Consider the following 19182-nt stretch of genomic DNA (forward strand, 5'->3'; position numbering starts at 1 on the left):
ACCAATTGGCCTGACCAAAAATCCTAGAAATAAATCCATGGATGGATATATGAGTCTAAATTCAGGGAAAATTTACGAAACCAGTTTCCGAGTTTTGAAACTCGAGATATGATTTTTAAGACGACAGTGACGCAGTTTTCCAGCCTGACTGGAAATGTCAAATTGGTGGGCAAAAACATGTGAACTTGGCTTGTTAACCCCTCGGGTCCGACACGGCGATGGTCTCGGGTTGGGGTGTTACAATTTTATTGGTATCGAGCCACGGTTTAGTCGATTCTAGGACTACCGTGATGTGTTTGGGGTCTAGCTATACATGCCATTAAATGATGAATCGATAGTGTGGTGATTTCGACAATTTGACTTTGTGTTTGTTTATAGCAATGGATCCGATCCCAACCGAAGCGATAGCTGATGGCGTGGAGAGTGTGGCGCCTGCTCGCGCAAGGGACAGCGCAGCGCCGGACTCTCAACCTATGGCCAGCAATCCTAATGACGAGGCTAAGCAAGCCTTTTATAGTGTGATGAGCGAATGGTTTAATCAATACATTCGAACCAACACTACTGTTCCACAACCTCCATTCCCGACAAATGCAACCCCGCACCTACAATACCTCGGTGATTGACCAAATAAGGTCAAGTAAGCCCCATCGATAGGATTGAAAACATGGGGCCACTGAATTTAAGGCTACGGATGATGATGATGCGGCGCTGAATTTTGGTTAGATAACAATATCTGGGTGCTTGATGAGCTATCCTGTACACCCGATGAGTGCTTAAAGTGTACCATCTCCTTGCTACGCGAGTCCGCCTACTATTGGTGGAGTACTCGACTTCGTGGTGCCTAGAGAGCAAGTGACTTGGGAATTCTTTCAAACCGAGTTCGAAAAAAGTATATCGATCGAGATTCATCGACCAAAAGCGGAGGAATTTCTTGATCTTAAGCAAGGTTCTATGTCCGTTACCGACTACGAGCGAAAGTTTGTGAGGCTTAGCCGTGACTGCGAGAATGCATTTCGTCCGAAGCTATTATGTGTAAACGCTTCGAGGATGGGCTGAATGATGATATAAGGATGTTTGTTGGCATTCTCGAGATCGAGAGTTCGTAGTACTTGTTGAGCGAGCTTGTAAAGCGAAGAGCTTAGAAAGGAGAAACAAAAAGCTGATGTGGGGATTGGAGAATTCGAAAGAGGTCCTCGGAAAGTCTCTTCAACAAGCATCGAAGAGATTTCGAGATGATGCGAGCCGGTCTAGAGGCGTTTGGGCTTTTCTAGACGAGGACGCGATCGACCCCTGTGACCACACGAGTCACCTCGATCACGGTGGCGGAAATGATCGCCGAGAGAGGCGGAGTGTCCACATTGTGGCAAATGGCATTCGGGAGCTGTTGGTTTCGTGATCGCTCTGCTATAAGTGTGGATCGGTGACCACTTTATGAAGGATTGCCGAGGATGCATGAACAAAATGCAAGTCGAGTGCAAACCGGGTGCTACCATTGCTCGAGGTAGGCCACCTAGAAATATGGGCAATGTCGATGGCGGTCGAGAGGATCTAGAGATGCTACCATCGATCGAGGCCGTGCTCTGCTAGGACTTATGCCATCTGCGCACGCGAGGATCTGCCTCTCCGGATGTTATTACCGGTACTTTCACTCTTTTCAATACAAATGTAATTGCTTTGATTGACCCTGGCTCTACTCATTCATATATATGTGAAACCTTAGCATCCGATAAGACTTTGCCCATTGAGTCTTGAGTTTGTAATTCGGTGTCAAACCCTTGGGTCATTACGTGCTTGTTAACAAAGTGTGCAAGAAAAGTCCCTAGTGTTCGAGGTTCTTGTTTTCCGGCGGACTTAATGCTTTTGCCATTCGATGAGTTCGATGTTATTCTTGGTTTGGATTGGTTGACCATGCACGATGCGGTTGTAAATTGCAAGAGCAAAACTATCGATTTGAGGTGCGAATAATGAAATAATTCGGGTTGAGTCCACGGACTTAAAGGGTTGCCATTTGTAATATCGCGATGTTGGCCCGAAATATGTAAGAAAAGGGTGCGAAGCGTACCTTGCGACGTGCTTTCGATGACAAGGAATCGAGAAGAAACCCGAATCTGTGCCCGTGGTTTGTGAATACCGGATGTTTTCCCGAAGAATTGCGGGTTTACCACTGTTCGGAAATAGAATTTGGCATCGAATTGGTACTGGTACCACTCCAATTTCGATAGCTCCGTGTCGTATGGCACCAACGGAATTGAAGGAGTTGAAAACTCGGTTGCAAGAATTGGTGGATAGAGGTTTTGCTCGCTTGAGTTTTTCGCCTTGGGGTGCGCCGGTGTTGTTCGTGAAGAAGCGGGATGGAACCATGCGATTGTGCATCGACTATCGTCGACAACAAAGCGACGATAAAGAACAAATATCCGTTGCCACGTATTGATGACTTGTTCGATCAAGCTGAAGGGAGCTTCGGTGTTCTCGAAAATAGATTTGAGATCGGGCTACTATCGATTCATGAATCCGAGATTTGAGCGTGCCCAAGGCGCCTTGAGCGAGATATGGTCACTATGAGTTCTGGTGATGCCGTTTGGGCTCACTAATGCCCTCGCGGTATTTATGGATTTAATGAATCGAATCTTTAGACCATATTTGGATCGATTAGTAGTCGTGTTCATTGATGACATCTTGGTCTATTCAAGAAATGAGACCGAACATGCTGAACACTGCGGTTAGTCTTGCAAATTTTACGGGACAAGCAATTATATGCTAAGTTCAAGAAGTGTGAGTTACGGTTAGAGAGGTTAGCTTCTTGGGTCATGTGGTATCTCGCATCGGGTATTCGAGTCGACCGAATAAAATTTCAGCCATACTAAATTGGAAGCCTCAGAAATATTCTTGAGGTTGAAGCTTTTTGGGGCTTGGTTATTACCGACGATTTGTAAAGGCTTCTCAACGATAGCCACGCCGATGATGGCTACTCCAAAAGGATGTTAAGTTCGAATGGACGGAGAAATGCCAAAAAGCTTCGATCAACGAAAACTTATTTGATGAAGCCCCAATTCTAGTGCAACCCGAGTCCGCAAGGAGTTTGTCATCTATAGCGACGCCTCTCTACTTGGGTTAGGTTGCGTATTAATGCAAGAAGGTCGAGTTGTGGCCTATCGTCGAGGCAATTAAAGCCACATGAGAAAAATTATCCGACTCATGATCTCGAATTGGCGCCATCGTATTCGCCTTAAAGATTTGGCGACATTACTTATTTGGTGAAAGGTGCCATGTATACTCGGATCACAAAAGTCTCAAGTATTTGATGACCCAACGAGACTTAAATCTGCGACAAAGGCGTTGGCTCGAGCTGTTAAAGGATTATGAGCTGATCATTGACTATCACGGGAAAGGCGAATGTGGTTGCGGATGCCTTGAGTCGTAAATCGTTATTCACTTTCTGAGCGATGAATGTGCACTTGTCTATCCGATCCGACGGTGTGTTAGTGGCTGAAATGAAAGCCAAACCATTATTGACACACCAAATTCGAGAAGCTCGAAAGTCGATAACGAGTTGGTTGCAAAGCGGGCTGCGTGTGTTCGAACAAGGACTCGGAGTTTCAAATCGGCGATGACGATTGTTTGAGGTTCAAAAGTCGTCTGTGTGTCCCAAAGAATTGAACTCATTTCGATAATTGAATGAAGCCCATTGTAGCGAATGGCAATCCACCCGGGAGTACGAAGATGTACAATGATTTGAAACGTCGATTTTGGTGGCATGGTATGAAGCGAGACATCTCCGACTTTGTTTGAAATGTTTAATATGTCAACAAGTGAAAGCGGAACATCGGTGCCTTGAGATTACTTGACCAATCACGATACCCGAGTGGAAATGGGATCGAGTCACAATGGACTTTGTATCCGGACCGCCATTGTCGACAAGTAAGAAGGATGCGGTTTGGGTCGTGGTAGATCGATTGACTAAGTCGGCCCACTTTGTCCCGTACATACGGATTTTTCAATGGACAAATTAGCGGAATTATCGTTTCTCAGTTGTGAAATTACACGGGTGCCTATTTCCATCGTGTCGGATAGAGATCCGAGATTTACCTCGCGATTTTGGAAAAAGTTGCAAGAAGCTTTGGGTACCAAGTTGCATTTCAGCACCGCCTTTCACCCCCAAACCGATGGTCAATCCGGCGGATAATTCGGATACTCGAGGATATGTTAAGATGTTGTGTCCTCGAGTTTAGTGGTTCATGGGAACAGATTTGCCGTTGATTGAATTAAACACAACAATAGCTTTCAATCGAGTATTAAGATGGCACCTACGAGGCTTTGTGCGAGCGTAAATGCCGTACACCATTGTTTTGGTGAGCTTGGTGAAAGCAAGATTTTCGGGTGGATTTGATTAGGGATCTGAGCAGAAAGTGAAAGTAATCCGTGAAAGTTTGAAGATAGCCTTCGATCGTCGAAGTAAATGACGCGGATATGAAGCGTAAGGATATCAAGTATCGTGGGTGATAAAGTGTTTCTCAAGGTATCGCCTTGGAAAAAGATACTCGAGTTGGTACCGTAAGGGCAAGTTGAGCCGAGGTTCATTGGGCCATATGAGATATCGAGCGAGTCGGACGGTGGCATATCGTTTGATTTTGCCCCGAACTCAAAAGGTTCACGATGTCTTCCACGTTTGATGCTTGACGTTATAGATCCGATCCATCGCACGTGATTAGTCCATCGAGAATTGAAATTCAAGCTAATATGAGTTATGAAGAAGAACCGATTCGTATCCTATCACGAGAAGTGAAAGAGTTGCGAAACAAGCGGGTTCCGCTAGTGAAAGTGTTATGGCTCAAGCACGGGATAGAAGAAGCTACTTGGGAGACCGAGAACTCTATGAGAGGCGATATCCGAACCTATTTACGGTAAGATTTTCGGGGACGAAAATTCCTTAAGAGGGGGAGTTGTGACAGCCCAAAATAGACCCTAGCCGAATGTGGTTTGGGACCACAAAACCGAGGCATAGCAATAATTTAAAATTTATTTTGATGCCTATAATATGTGAGTATTCATGTATGACATTTTTGATGATTGATTTAGTGTTATAAAGGTGAATTTCACTAGAAAGGACTTGTGTGAGAAAATTCAGAATTTGAGATAGGCAAATGTGGAAGTGGCCTATTGATGCACATTAGGAAATGTTGTCCTTGCATGTCAAATTCCCCAAACTTGACTATAGTGGCCGGCCATGGTGATGAATATGGGCAAAAGAAAACATGTCTTAAACATGTTTTGCTAGTGGTGCATGTTTGAAATAATAAAATAAGAGTATGAAAAAAAAAAAAAGAAAAAAAATGTTCATCCTTCTCCATAGGCTTGGCCGAATGTACTAAGGAAAGAAAAGAAAAATTTGTTCATCCTTTCTCATCTTCTTGGCCGAAATTACTAAGGGAAAAGGGGGAGGATTTTTGCTTCATGCTTGGGTTGGAAGAGACCTAGAAGGAGATTTGGCTAAGTTTACATCAAGATTAAGCTCAAGAGCTAAGAGGGCCACAATTGGACAAAGGGAAGGAAAAGGTGATCGAATAGCCGAAAAAGCCGTTCGACAACATTCGAAGTAAGTCCTCAAGAAGTGACCTTACTTGAATTATGTGAGATGAAATATGGTTGTGTATGATTATTGATTATGTGTGTATGAGTATTTGAATTCTACCGGGCTAAGTCCAAGGCGAATATGCTAATGATTATGATTGTGTTTGAGCCTTAGTGCTTGAAAATGAAATATGTATGTCTAATGATTATTGATGTATGTGTGCATGAGAAATTGAATGATATCGGGCTAAGCCGAAGACAATTATGCTGGAAATTATATCCGGGTTAAGACCGAAGGCAATTGTGCTAATGGCTATATCGGGCTAAGGCCGAAGGCATTCGTATGAGTTATTCTATTAGGGCTAAGACCGAAGGCATTTGTGCACATGATTATATCCGGTTATATTCCGAAGAATCTTGGGCTGGAGGTGAGTGTTGGTTGCTGAAATGAATTCATTTAGTACACTCGGTAAGCCCAAAGGATAAGGTACGTTATATGTGCATTGGAAAGTCGGCGTGCTTGAGCAACATTCGCTCAATCGACTAATGAATTTCAGTTATTGAATTGATTGATGCTTTGCGAACTTATGTAATGATGAAGTGTGAAGTAAGAATGTGTATTAATGAAATGATGCATTTGGCTATGTGAATGTATTGCTGTAATTAGAGTTAATTATATTCCTTGAGACTTACTAAGCATAAAATGCTTACCCGTTGCTTTGGCTCTTAGTTTTCTAGATTTCGCTCAAGCAATCGGATTTGGGATCGTTGAAGTCGAAGTCATCCACACTATCAAGCCTCCATTTTGGTATAAATTTTTTGATTGAATTTGAGATGGCATGTATAGGACTACCTCTTGTATGTTAAATACGTTGTAATGTAAGTATGTATGGCCATGCGAAAATGGCTCGAAAAGGGGAGCATGAACTTAGACTAATTGTGGGTTGTATGTATATATTTGGTGTCATGATGTGGCTATGGTTGGAAATGGGAATGTTGGTCATATGATCAGCCATTGGCATGGTTAAAATGATCATATATGAACCTATGTATGGCAAGACTAGTTGAATCATGGAGACTACCAAATAGGTAAGTCCTACCTTAAAACAGATGCTGCCAGCTGCAGTGGCGTGAATGTGAAAAATCACCAAAATTCATAGGAATGGAATTAAATAGTGAATAAGCTATGTAAATGAACCTTGATGAGTCTATTTTCATATGGAAGAAACGAAATGGTCATAAGAGTTACAGATTAAGAGTTATTAAAGCTATTGTGAGACAGGGCCAGAATGGTTTCTGGGTTCCCTGTCGCAACTTTAAAATTCACTATAAATTATCCAAAAGAATTAGGAGACGTACCTTATATTTACGGATTTCATTTTGAGTCTAGTTTCATTAGAAACAAACGACACCAGCATTAAATCCCTATACAGAGAGATATTCAAGTTATACCGCGCGAAGGTCAGAGCAGTCGATCCCTGTAACATGGGTAACTTTAACTAATAAACTGTACCAATTGGCCTGACCAAAAATCCTAGAAATAAATCCATGGATGGATATATGAGTGTAAATTCAGGGAAAATTTACGAAACCAGTTTCCGAGTTTTGAAACTCGAGATATGATTTTTAAGGCGACAGTGACGCAGTTTTCCAGCCTGACTGGAAATGTCAAATTGGTGGGCAAAAACATGTGAACTTGGCTTATTAACCCCTCGGGTCCGACACCGGCGATGGTCTTGGGTTGGGGTGTTACATGTGTTCCAAGAAATTCAGAACTCATTTCGATGATTCTGAACGAAGCTCATTGTAGCCGAATGTCAATTCACCCGGGAAGTACGAAAATGTACAACGATCTGAGACGTCAGTTTTGGTGGCATGGTATGAAACGAGACATTTCTGATTTTGTTTCGAAGTGTTTAATATGTCAGCAAGTGAAGGCGGAACATCAAGTGGCTACGGGTTTACTCCAGCCGATCATGATACCTGAATGGAAATGGGATCGAGTCACGATGGATTTTGTGTCTGGGTTGCCATTGTCGACTAGTAAGAAAGACACGATTTGGGTTGTTGTTGATAGACTGACTAAGTCGGCTCATTTTATTCCCGTACATACGGATTATTCACTGAATAAACTAGCTGAATTGTATGTTTCCCAGATCATGAGATTACACGGGGTACCCATTTCTATTGTGTCGGATAGAGATCCGAGATTCACCTCGCGATTTTGGAAGAAATTTCAAGAAGCTTTGGGTACCAAGTTGCATTTTAGCACCGCTTTTCACCCCCAAACAGATGGTCAATCCGAGCGGATAATTCAGATTCTTGAGGATATGTTGAGATGTTGCATCCTCGAGTTTAGTGGTTCATGGGAGCGGTATTTACCTTTGATTGAATTCACTTACAATAATAGTTTTCAGTCAAGTATTAAGATGGCACCTTACGAGGCTTTGTACGGTCGTAAATGCCGTACACCATTGTTTTGGACCGAGCTCGATGAAAGTAAAATTTTCGGAGTTGATTTGATTAAAGATGCTGAACAGAAAGTAAAAGTAATCCGTGAAAGTCTGAAGGCAGCCACAAATCGTCAGAAGTCGTACGCGGATTTGAAACGAAAAGACATTGAGTATCAGGTGGGAGACAAAGTGTTTCTTAAAGTTTCACCTTGGAAAAAGATACTCAGATTTGGCCGTAAGGGCAAGTTGAGTCCGAGATTCATTGGACCGTACGAAATCTCCGAACGAGTTGGTCCAGTTGCGTATAGATTGATTTTGCCCCCTGAACTTGAAAAGATTCATGACGTCTTTCATGTTTCGATGCTTCAACGTTATAGATCTGATCCGTCACACGTAATTAATCCATCAGAGGTTGAAATTCAATCCGATAAAAGTTATGAAGAAGAACCGATTCGTATCCTAGCTCGTGAAGTGAAAGAGTTGCGAAACAAAAGGGTTCCGTTAGTAAAGGTGTTGTGGCTCAAACACGGGATCGAAGAAGCTACTTGGGAAACCGAGAATGCCATGAAAGAACGATACCCAAATCTATTTATCGGTAAGATTTTCGGGGACGAAAATTTCTTAAGTGGGGGAGAGTTGTGACAGCCCTAAAGTGACCCTAGACGGAAAGCGGTTTCGGGACTGCTAAACCGAGTCACCAAATTATTTGAATATAATGATTATTGTCTAAAATATGTGAATATGAATGTGTGAAAGTTTTAAGCTTCGATTTAGTCAATTGCATGTGAATTTAGCTAATAGGACTTATGTGTGACACTTTTGAAATGTGATAGGTCGATCTATAAGGATCTATTAGTGCATGAAATCAAAAGGGTGGACTTGCATGTCAATTTCCCCCTTAAGAAGTAGTGGCCGGCCATGACATTAAGGATAGACAAAATGTTATGGGCAAAACATGTCATAAACATGTTATGTTAGTGATTTATGTTAGGAAAAATAAAATAAGGAGTATGGGCAATAAAATAATAATGGGAAGGTAAATGATGAAAAAAAAATGTGTGTGGTTGCCCCCCCATTGCCGTGAATTGAAAAAAAAGAAGAAGTTCTCATGTTGTTCTTGGCCGAATGGGAGAAAGAGAAGAAGGGGGAAGAGCTTTGAGAAAATCGGCTATGGTGGGTTGGTAGACTAAGGTATGTTTGATGTTGTCCATGAGATTCATGCATGTTTTAGTTGTTAGTTTGAGTTCTACCTAGCCCATGGTTTAAATCTTTGCTATGAGATGGAGATGATATTCGCCATGGGTGTTGTCTTCTTGGTTGATGTTTGATGTTGTGGTGATGAGGCATGAAGATGAGTCAAGTTTGGCTAAGGTGGATTTGTGTTGATGTCATTTGCATGCTAAGTGTGAAGCTTTGTAATGATACATGTGATGGTGATTGATGACTCTTGGATTTTCTGTTTTGGCATTTTTGAGTTAGACATTAAGTTCTTTGTGTAACCCATGACCAAAATTGAATGGTATGGTGTCTTGATGCATTCGGCCATGGTAGAAAGTAGATGTGAAATGGCAGTAAGGTGAAGTGCAAAATGTTAGTAGTTGATTACTAGTGTATATATGCGTATTAGCCGAGTTTTGAACTTGAAACAAAATGATATGTAGTCTATACAAGTAACCATACTTGTAGGAAGTATTAAGCATATAATCGGCCTCAACATAGACATGCATATTCGGCCACATGAAGAAGATCGGTGTTGTATGTATTCGGTTAGAGGCAAGCATATTGATGCTTTTATCTTGGCTTAGACAATCGGCTAAAAGAGAGTGTGGGCTAATATGTTGAGTTGATTCATGATTTCATATGTATGTGACTTTAATGTCTAATGTATATATATATGGTTTAAGTACCTTGAGTTCCTCTTTTGATGCTCAAATGATTAAATCAATTTATTTGTTAAATTAAGCTCAAGAGCAAAGGCGAACTAAATCCGATAAAGGGAAGGAAAAAGTGGTCGAATAGCCATCGAAATCGTTCGACAACATTCGAGGTAAGTTTTCGAGTAATGAAACTTAGATTATGATTCGATTAGATTGTGTTATAAGCAAATCAAAATCATGCCCTTTGTACGTAGCTTTTGAGCTGAAAATGATAATGCTTGATAACTGACTTGTGTTTGAATTCTAGTTACGAAAGTGAAATATTGATGTGTCATGATTTATTGATATGTGCATGGATATTCGGATTGATAACCGGGCTAAGCCCGAAGGCATTTGTGCGAGTTACTATATCCGGGCTAAGTCCCGAAGGCATTTGTGCGAGTTACTATAACCGGGCCAAGTCCTGAAGGCAATTGTGCAAGTTACTATAACCGGGCTAAGTCCCAAAGGCAATTGTGCTAGTTACTATAACCGGGCTAAGTCCCGAAGGTAATTGTGCGAGTTACTATAACCGGGCTAAGTCCCGAAGGCATTTGAGCGAGAAGCTATATCCGGCTAAACCCCGAAGGTACTTGGTTTGGGAATGAACGATCTTGCTGTAATAATTTCAATTAATACGATCGTAAAATCCCAATGATAAGGTACGTTTCGTATATGCATTGGAGTAGTGATTTCGTTTAAATATTATCCGCTCAGTCGATTAGTGAGCTTTCGGGCCCTTGGGTAAGTTGATCCCTTATGTATGAATATAAGGGATGGAAATGTGAAGTAGGACTGATTTTTGAGAATATGTGTATATGAAGGTTTAGTTATATGAATGCTATACTTCAGTTGTGCCTAATTTTATTGCTCAAAACTTACTAAGCATTAAATGCTTACTCCGTTCTTTGAATCTCTGTTTTATAGATTTTGGTTCGTCAGCTATCGGACTTGGTATTGTTGAAGTCGAAGTCATCCACACTATTAAAGCTCTTTTGGTACACTTTTGGTTAAACTCTAAAATGGCATGTATAGGACTACCCGTTTTGTTGTTGGTCATGGACCCTTTGGTTTTGTATAAATTTGGATAGCCATGCGAAAATGGCTTATATACACTTTGAGCTTAGTATTATAATCGTCTTGTATGATGTTCGTTAAGAGGTATGGAAATGTTTGGGAATGATTAGCCATTGGAATGGTTAATCATGATCATATTTGTGCTATATATGCTAAAGGGATAGTTGAATCATGGAAACTATGTAATAGGTAAAGTCTACCTTAAAAATAGATGCTAATAGTAGCAGTGACGTGAATGTGAAAAATCACTAAAAATAGTAAGAATTGAATTAAATAGTGAATAAATTATTTAATCGAACCTTGATGAATCTATTTTCATAGGAAAGTAACGAAACGATCATATGAACAGTATATTATGAGATATTTAAGTTTTCGCGAAACAGGGCCAGAACGGTTTCTGGATTCCCTGTTCCGACTTTGGAAATTCATTATAAATTAACCAGAGATAATTAGAAGCCATTCCATATATGTATAGATTCCTTTTCGAGACTAGTTTCTATAGAAATAAACGGAATCAGTATTGAAGCCCTGTACAAGGAGATATCCAAGTCGTAATGCGCAAAGGTCAGTGTAGTCAAACCCTGAAATAGGGGAGACTTTAACTAATAAACTGTACTAATTTATTCAACAAAAAATTCTAGAAAAATATTTGTAGATGGAAATATGAGTCTAGTTTCAGGAAAAATTTACAGAACTGGTTTTTGAGTTTTGGAACTCGAGATATGATTTTTAAGGTGACAGTGATGCAGTTAGCCAGCTCGTCTGGAAATTTAAAATGGAATGTGCAAATAAGTGATTTAAGTCTGCAGACCCCTCGTGTCCGACTCCGGCAACGGTCTCGGGTAGGGGTGTTACATGCTGTAAGCCACATCACAAAAGATAATAACATACATGCATAATAATAATCATATAGGCCCATAACGTCATTAGCCGATATAGGCCAATTTACATGACTACATACTACCTTAATAACAAGCCAATGCCTTTGGCTAAATCATAATATCACATACTCAACATTAAAACCCTATACATGCCATAGACTCAAAACACTAGGATTTACTTACACCAACAGCGTTAACTCGACAGTGTGATAATATTTCTACTGGCCTCCAACCCGAGCTAACCTGGCAACCCTAGGGAACATGGGAAAGAAAGGGGGGTAAGCTTTACGCTTAGTAAGTTCATATGAAAACAATAAGCAATTCATTAACATGTTTTATCAATGTTTACAACATATTCTCAAATTCACGACAAGATGTCTCCCTGAGCAATAATCACTAAATTATTTATATCTAGAGCCAAGAAACTCCAAATTAAGTTCTATTAATTTTCCTTGAAACTAGACTCATTTAACTTTCTACCATAAAATTTTAAGAATTTTGTTTTAGCCAATTAGTACAGTTTATTCCTCAATTACCCCTGATTCACTGTCTGACAGTTCAGACCCTTCTACACTAAAGTTCAATTATCTCATAGCACAGGACTCGAATAATGTTCTCTTCTATTTCTATTGAAACTAGACTAATTAATGATTCTAAGCATATAAATCATAACTCATAAATTTTTTTTTACAATTTATAATGATTTTCTTAAATTAGAATAGGGGATTTCGAAGTCATTCTGACTCTGTCCCACACAACTTCAGATATCTCATTATATAAAATTCTTTTGCTTACACGGTTTCTTTTATAAGAAACTAGACTCAAGAAGATTTATTTTCATATTTTATTCAGCTTCTAACTCATTTTCCACTATTTTTAGTGTATTTTCAAATTTACACTACTGCAGTAACTCAAATCTGTCAAGGCTAAGTTACTCATTTATTATCATTGTTCACAGATTTAATACAACATCATTTCATCCATCATGGTAAGAACACATAGTTATGCATCATAGATCATCACATACCAAGGCATTCTCATAGGCTTAGTGTACATACCTGCACAACTCGTGACATAACTCAAGTGCATACTCACCAATGACTTACCTCATTGGGACCATCATCAATTCCTCGGATTACCCGTTGAACATTTGATATACTAATTGGATATTCGGAAAAAAATTTGCACATAAGTGCCTCAATTGTAGCTAAAGCTACCTCATATCTCATGACATTTAAATGCTCACTCTCGAGCTAGTCATCTAGACTCATAATTCCTAGTGACATGTCACTCATATCCTATTTTATTCTTAAGGTTCAAACAGCATTTTTCCTTGCCTATCAAAGCTTTGTCTTATCATATTTCAATTAATCGCATACACATTAATATTTGTACAATTCATGTAATGATAACATTTAAATACATGTATAGCATGGTATTATTTACATACGAACTTACCTCGATGCCACAAAGTAAAAAAGACGTAATCATCCATAAATTGATTTTCCCCATTCTAGGCCCAAATCACATTTTTCAACATCTAAAACATCACATTTAGCTAATTAAAACAATGTACTAATCAAATTAGTCCATTCACACACTTGGGCAATTTTTACAATTTTGCCCCTATATTTTGACAAAATTACCAAATTACCCCTAGGCTCGAAAAATGATTTTTATTCAATTTCTTTACTCTTTAAGACTAGATGAACCAATTTCATAACTATAGCAACTCACAATATCAACTATTTCATACACTTACACTTATTATACTACTTTGCAAAATATCCTCTTTTTAGGAGTTTTCATGCAATCTTCCTTCACAAAAAGTGTTTATAACACTACCAAGACACATTTTATTCCATAAAAACTAAGAAAAAAACATATATGCTTTCATGGAAAAACCCTAGACTCTTAATCATTTTTCAAAATAGTCCCCTATTATGAAAGCCCATGCTTTAGGGGTTCCAAAAATGTAAAAATCTTCAAGAAAAAGTATTAAAATCACTTACTTACAAGGGAGTTTCTTTGCTGAAAGTTCAAAGCTTCAAAACCGCTTTCTTTTCTAGTATTTTCGGTCAAAGAAGAAGGAAGAAAATGAAAAAGTTGAAGCTAAGTCCTTAGGGTACCATTTTATCACCTAATATGACATCACCTTACCAAATACATTGACCATTTGAAATTTCTTGTCCCATGGCCAGCCAAGCCATATTTAAGGGTCTAATTTCACTTTAAAGGCCCCCATTTTTAATACTCTAGCTATTAGACACATTTAGGTACTAAAATAAAACTTTTACCTTTTACGCAATTTAGTCCCTTTTCGAAATTAGACTAGAAATCGCTAAAATTAATATACCAAAATTAACATGCACTTATAAAATCACATTATAACACATAAAATAACATCAAAATAGTTTTCTCCAGCCTCAGAATAGGGTTCCGAAACCACTATTCTGACTAGGCCCAAAATCGGGCTGTTACAAGATTGCTAATTTATGAAGCTTACTTTGTGTTATTTTTCTATGTTTTATAGTGAATCAAGGCTAGCTCAGATCTGGGAGTCATCAGGAACATCATCGCACTATTGGACATCTATTTGGTACTTTTGAGTTCTGTATATATGGTATACGACATGTATAGGCTAGGTGTAGTATTTTGGTTGTGTTTATGACCATGAGAGTTGGCTTGTAAATGATGTTAATGTTGATGTGTGTTTGGCTAATAAAAATGGTTTATTTTGACATGTATGGTATGAACATGGTAAATTGAATTGTGGAGTTTAAATGCTTGAGAATTTCTTTAATGGAGTATGATTTTGGAAGTTTAGTTGATAAGTATTTGATTAGGTAAATTGCATTGAACTGAGTAGTGAAATTGGTTGAAATGAATATTTTATGAATTGTGCATTTGTTTGATGTTTTTGGCTGCCAAATTGAATGATGAAATGGTACCATTTTGGTTGTTTAGGTGATCATGAATTGGGGTGGCAAATTGGCCTTGCAAATGGCCTATTTTTGTCTACACGGGCGTGTGTCTCGGCCATGTGCGACACACTGTCATGTTACACGATCGTGTGTCCCCTGGTGTTGTTATTAAAATAAATTTAGTATGCTCCACACGGTCTCATACATGGTCGTGTGACTGGCTGTGTGGTACAAGTTAGTATAACCCATAATTGGCACACGGCCTAGCATACGGGCATGTGACTTGGCCATGTTGCATAAATTAGTATACTCTCCAGTTTTCACACGGTCTAGTACATCGACATGTATTCGGCCGTGTGATGCAAGTCAGTATGTATGCCCTGTTTCCACACAGCCTGAGACACGGGCGTGTCTAGAGCCATGTGAGGCACACATCCTGTTCACATGGCCGTGTGACCCCTGTATGTTTGAAATATTTCAAAGTTTCCAAAATTTTCATATGTTATTGGTTTAGTCCCGAACCACTTCTAAAGCATGTTTAAGACCTCGTAGGCCCTTATAAGGGACAATGTGATTGTATTGAATGATTTATGAGAATGAATTCTTTATGGTTGATAAATGTATGTTTTATGTTGTGTATTGATCGGTAATACCTTGCAACCCTACTCTGGTGACGGATACAGGTTAGGGGTGTTACAGTTTTTACATTGAAACTTTGGTGACATCATTTGTACAGCGAAAAATGTCACATCTTTACTAATAACAAGAGTTTGAAGTATATAATGACTCCAAAAGATTTGAATTTATGACAACGGAGATGGATCGAGTTATTGAAAGATTGTAACAGCCCGTTTTAAGGTCAAATCAAAATAGTGGTTTCGGGACCATGAATCCAAAGTAGAAATATTTATTGTGATATTATTTTAAGGTCTACAGTATGATTGAATGATTGTGTAAAAATTTTGTTAAGAAATTTTATTGATAAGGTGTCTAACTTGACTAAGAGGACTAAATTGTAATAGATGCAAAATATGTGTTCTAGAAGCTAGAGGTGTTTAATTGCAATGAAATTTTAAATTGAAGGTCCTTAGATGGTAATTAGACAATTATACTTTAATATGGACAAAGATGGACATGTAGTAAGAGAATTTTTATGTTTTAAGTTAGGGGCATTTTAGTCATTTGGTAAATAATGACAAATTAAGTAAAATAAAAGTGTCCATCTTCTCCAAATTTCATCCCCATGGCTAAATATTACAAGAGAAACCATAGTTAGGGTTTGTCAAGATTCCAAGCTCGATTGTAAGTCTGTTCTAGCCCCTTTTTTAATGATTTTTATGTTTTTGATATCCATGTAACCTAATCTAACTTTTCCAAGGACTATTTTGAAGTATTGTCAAAGTCTAAAACATTACCCATGTTAGACATGCATGTATTTTGATGTCTAATGGTATAAAATGTATGTTAGTTGTAAGATAAGCAACTTTTGCTAATGATTTTTAGTAAAAATGTCAAAAAGGACTTATTTGTAAAAGTTATAAAATGAGTAGTAAAAGTATGATTAAGTGGAAAATGTGAGCTGGTATGAGTATGAAAATGGTTCAGCTAGGCTTGGGTTTTGAAGAAGTTGAATACACTTCATTTTACGAGCCTAGGGACTAAATCATAAAAATGTGAAACATTAGGGGAAAAAATGTAATTTTTGCCATAATATGATTTTTGGGCTAAATTGAATAATGTGAGTATTAAATGAGTTAAATGTAACAGCTCGTTTTTAGGTCAAATCAGAATAGTGGTTTCGAGACCATAAATCCGAAGTCAAAATATTTATTTTATTATTTTAATAAGTTTTACAGCATGTTAGATTAATTATGTGAAAGTTTTGTAAAGAAATTTTACTTTTTAAATGCTTAATTCGGTAAAAAAGGACTAAATCACGTAATGTATAAAATATGAGTCTATTTGTTGAATGACTGAAATAGCTATGAAATTAATATTAGAAGTCCTTAAGTTGATAATATACCATTTTTAATGTTAGTGGACATTCATGTCCATGAATTACATGATATATGGACGATTTATAATAAGGTTACAATGGTAATTTGGTTAATAAAGTTTAATTTAATAAAACAAAATGCATTTTATTTCTTCATTCATCTTTTTTACCAAATTAAGGGCAAGGAATAGCCATTTTTAAAGCTTCAAACATTCGGTCACTTCACCTTGAGCATGTAAGTTCGATTTAGCTCAGTTTTAATGATTTTTATGTTTTTGAGCTTGTTGCAGCTTAATCTAGCTAGCTTGTACCTTCGTTTTTGAAACTATTATAGATTTTGAGATATGCTATTGTTGAATACTTGGGTATTTTGAAGTTTCTTGTTAGATTATTGATGGTTGTTAATAGATATACAAGTTTTATAAAGTGATTTTTGACAAAAATGAGAATTAGGGATTAAATTATGAAAGATAGAAATGTGGTGGTTGAAAATGTGAAATAAATGAAAATATAGGCTAATATGAATCCTATGGAAATTCGGCTACCTTGGGTTAGGGCCTAATTGTGCAATTTTGCATTTTTATATGCTAAGGACTAAATTGTAAAGTAGTCAAACGTCTAGGGGTAAATTTGTAATTTAGCCAAAATGAATATTTTAGGCTAAAGTGAATTGAATGAAAGTTTGAACGAGTTAATTTGATATCATATAGATTAAGATAAACAAATACCGAAATTAGATCAGGGGAAACGAAAGGTAGACGAGTAGACGACGGTTATACGAACAAATACAAGGTAAGTTCGTATAATTAGAATCGAACTTTTCTATACTTGTAATTGTTGAATTGAATGTATTTTATTAAAATACTTGAAATATGAATGCCTAGATGATATATTGTATTTGGTACTGAGCCCCGTTTGAACTATGTGAATTCATTGGATACAAGTGACGTGTTACTAAGATTACCATATTGGACGAGCTCCTGCATTTGTTGCGGACTCACCATAGCTCGTAAGATCTTACTGTTTCATCTCATTAGAGCTTACCGTTCAGCTCAATAGAGCTTACCGTTTTAGCTGAATAGAGCTTACTGTTCAGCTCGAAGGAGCTTACCGACCATGACTCAAAAGAGCATGTATGACGATGAATTGACGGATCACTGAAATTATTCACTCGATTATCCTTTGAAGTTCTAATAGGTTCAATGGGCTTAAATATTGGTTATTCGAATAAGTTACCGGTAATTAGTGTTAAATATTTGATATGTGACTTAAGAATTGATGCAAAGTAAAGTACTAATAGATAGCTTTATGTATTTGTTAAATGACTAACATGTGATGAATACTTGTGATTAGGGGATGGTTAAATTGAATTGTTGGCATTTTTATTATTGCTTGATAGTTTATAAATGGCAAGTTTAAATTCTAAATTGTACGGGCTTACTAAGCTATAAGCTTACTCTGTTTCTGTTTCTATGTCTTATAGAGGTTCGTTAGCTTGCTCGTTCTGGACAAGTCGGAGTTGCACATCATACTATCAAATCTTTTAGTGGTATTTTGAACTTGTGAATAATTGTAAATATGGCATGTATAGGCTAGTTTAAATGATGTTAGTTATGATACTTGACAACATGGTTTGGGTATGTTTTTGTGTATAAGATAAGCCATGTGATTTGGCTTATTTGTTATCATGTTTTGGTTGTATTTATATGTGGTTGAATATGGTATGTTTTGGTATGGTAATATTTGAATGAAATTATGCAAAAGAAGTATGGATATATAGATGCTTGATGAATGAATTGTATATGTAGTTATATAGGTATTTAGATATGTAAATGGTAAGCTTGGTTATGGCTTATAATGTATATTGAATTGGTTATTTTTGTTGCCAATTGAGTTGCATAATTGTGGCCAAATATGAATGTAAATGCTTATGTTTTAGGGTGGCAAATTTGGCTTTTCAAATGGCCTATTTTTGTCCACACAGGCAGAGACACGGGCATGTGTCTCAGCCATGTGTGACACACGGTCATGTTACACGGTCATGTGTCCCCTGTCGTACCCTATGATTTAAAGTTAGTATACCCTACAGTTTTGACAAAGCCTAGACACACGGGCATGTCTATCGGTCGTGTGTGGCACACGGGCTGGAACACAAGCGTGTGGTCAGCTGTGTGACCCGAGTCAGTAGCCTCCCTAATTTTCACATGGCTTGGCACACGGGCGTGTTTTGTGGCTGTGTGGACAAGTTAGTATGTATGCTCTATTTTGCCACGGCTTAAACAAACGAACGCGTCTAATGCTGTGTAAGGCACACAGCCTATCCACACGGGCGTGTGTCACTTGAAAAGTTGAAAATTTCCTAAGTTT

Source organism: Gossypium arboreum, chromosome 3 (assembly GCF_025698485.1).
Source record: "Gossypium arboreum isolate Shixiya-1 chromosome 3, ASM2569848v2, whole genome shotgun sequence".
Lineage (NCBI taxonomy): Eukaryota > Viridiplantae > Streptophyta > Magnoliopsida > Malvales > Malvaceae > Gossypium > Gossypium arboreum.